The sequence below is a fragment of the Teleopsis dalmanni genome, chromosome 2, assembly GCF_002237135.1.
Source record: "Teleopsis dalmanni isolate 2A chromosome 2, ASM223713v2, whole genome shotgun sequence".
NCBI lineage: Eukaryota > Metazoa > Arthropoda > Insecta > Diptera > Diopsidae > Teleopsis > Teleopsis dalmanni.
In genome coordinates this window covers 105,273,851-105,276,535 of record NC_051847.1, presented here as the reverse complement: position 1 = coordinate 105,276,535, position 2,685 = coordinate 105,273,851, and positions in this window count along the sequence as shown.

The window sequence follows — 2,685 nt, the reverse complement described above, 5'->3', positions numbered from 1 at the left end:
TTTTTTTTTTTTTTTTTTTTTTTAACGAGGTGTAAAGCATCGAAAGCCTAGTCAGTGCGAGACTTTAACTCACTAAAGTCACCCCGATGTCCGACGGTTAGCCCTCTCGGGATCACCGATTTGGTATTTCGTCAAGAGGCCGTCCAGAGCACGAAGCTCAAACGTCAGTTTTTGTCGTCATTTCATTACATCCATTATCGTTGCAGTGATACATGCACTGCAGCTGTTCTTCTTTCCTCTTCCTGCAGTCGCAAACGCCGCATAATTTGAGTTGCGAATGTTTTAACTGCCTTCCATTTAAAGCTACTTGAGCACATTTCGTGTACAATGCTGTTAGGAGATGGTAGATATCCTAGGGCTTCCACAAGTATTTCCCGTTCTTCATTAAACCGTTCCCAGCTAAAGGCTACATGTTCTACATGTAGGCTACATGCACTTTCTACGACGTTGTGGCAGTTTGGGCAGTATGGACTATCTGACAGTTGAAATCTGTAGAGATATTCTAAAAAGCCTCTGTGGCCGCTCAATATTTGAGTCAGATTATAGTCAATTTCACCATGTTTTCTTAACACCCATTTCTTAATGTTAGGTATAAGTGTATATGTCCAACGTCCCTTAGAGGACTGCTCCCATCTTTGCTGCCATTCTCTAAATGAATATGCGCGTTCGGCCGATTTTTGATCTATCGTAGGTGTTATGCCTTGCCTGCCATAAAGACGGCTTAACTCTTTTGCATGTATGTCAACTGGTATTTTTCCAGCAATGACGCAGATTGCATCATCAGAGACTGTTCTATAAGCGCAGGCAACCCGTAACGCACTGCGTCTGTATATTTGTGCTACCAGACGTAGCTGATGCTTTTTTGCTGCTGCCCATATAGGAGCAGCATAAAATATAATAGAGTCCGTTACAGTAGATAAAAGACGCCTTCTTTCGCCCTGAGGACCACCTGTATTAGGAAGAATTCGCGTTAATGCACTATTCACTGCCGCTGCCTTAGAGCTTACTGCTGTAAGGTGCTGTTTGAAGCTCAGTCTTGCATCGATTATGACTCCAAGGTATTTTATTGCTTCTTGTGATAATATTTCATGCCCGCCAATTATGATTTTCATCTTCTTTTTCTGCTTTCTTGCGGTTATCAGTACTGCTTCTGTTTTTTGCACCGCCAACTCCAGTCCTGCATTTTTAAGCCATCGTTGCACTCTTGCTGCTGCATCGTTACATTTTGCTTCTAAGTGATCAAGCTTTTTGTCAACCACCACTAGTGCGATGTCATCAGCGTATCCAACTATTGTCACTTTATCAGGAAGTCTTATTTTCAGGATTCCATCGTACATAGCGTTCCACAATGTGGGTCCAAGAACTGATCCTTGTGGAACCCCGCCAGTGACCTCATATTGTTTTCTACCTTTTTCTGTGTCATACTGCAGTATTCTATCGTTAAAGTAACTGCAAATAATGCGTACCAAATAATCCGGTACTTTCAGAGTTTTGAGTGCCAGTAGTATCTCAGACCAATTTGCTGAATTAAAAGCATTTTTAATGTCTAGCGTGATGACTGCACAGTATTTCATTGCAGTATATCCTCCGCTGGTAGCTTCCTTTGCAATATTTGTTACCGTTCTAATCGCATCTACCGTTGATCTAGCCCGCCGGAAACCGTACTGCTTATCAGAAAGGCCATTGGGACCTTCCAGATACTGCTGGAGACGTTCACTTATTATTCGTTCAAAAACCTTCCCTATTGTGTCCAACATACATAGAGGCCTATATGCAGATGGTTGGTTAGGCAGTTTTCCTGGTTTAAGCAACAGCACCAGTCGTTGCAACTTCCATCGCGTTGGAAAAATACCTTCAGTAAAACAGGTATTATATATATCCACGAATATGTGTGGTTTCGCTCGTACCGCAGCCTTAAGTAATACATTGGGGACTCCATCCGGCCCCGACGCCTTACCATCTTTTATACGACCCAATGTTTGCATCACTTCTTCTGATGTCACTGGTGGTATGTTGGTATTCCAATTCACCTGAAACACCTGATCGGTCATTTTCTCCTGTGGAGGAAAAAGTGCCAGAACAACTTCCTTCAATAGAATTGGGCATGTGGGCTGTGGGGACCTCGGTCCTTTTACTTTCTGCATGACGGTTTTGTAAGCCAGACCCCATGGATCTTCATCAGCACTATCTCGCATTTGCTTAAAGCATCGATTTTTGCTCTTTTCAATTGCTTTTTTAAGATCATGTTTTCGAATGCGATACTCTGCATATAGCTCATTGAAAGAAATATGTCGTCTAGCTCTTTGCGCTTTTCTTCGTGCTTTTATACAGGCTCTGCGAATATCAGCTATCTCGCTAGACCACCAATAAACTGGTTGTCGTTTGCCATTATATTTGCATCTTGGCATAGAAATATCACACGCAGTTTCCATTTGTATAGATATTTGTTCCGCCATATCTTCTGCTGTTGTTTTGGAAACTTGAGCATCCTCCCATACTATAGAAAAAGCTTCTGAATTGAAGGCTGATGTTTTCCATTTTTTCTGCCGCACACTTTTGTCTACTTGCTGGTTTACCGTGCTGCGTACTTCCAACATTATAGCCCTGTGGTCACTGTGAGTATAAATGGATTCCTCTACTTTCCATTTTGTGTTGTTTGCTGTGACGCGATCTGCAAAGGCCAAG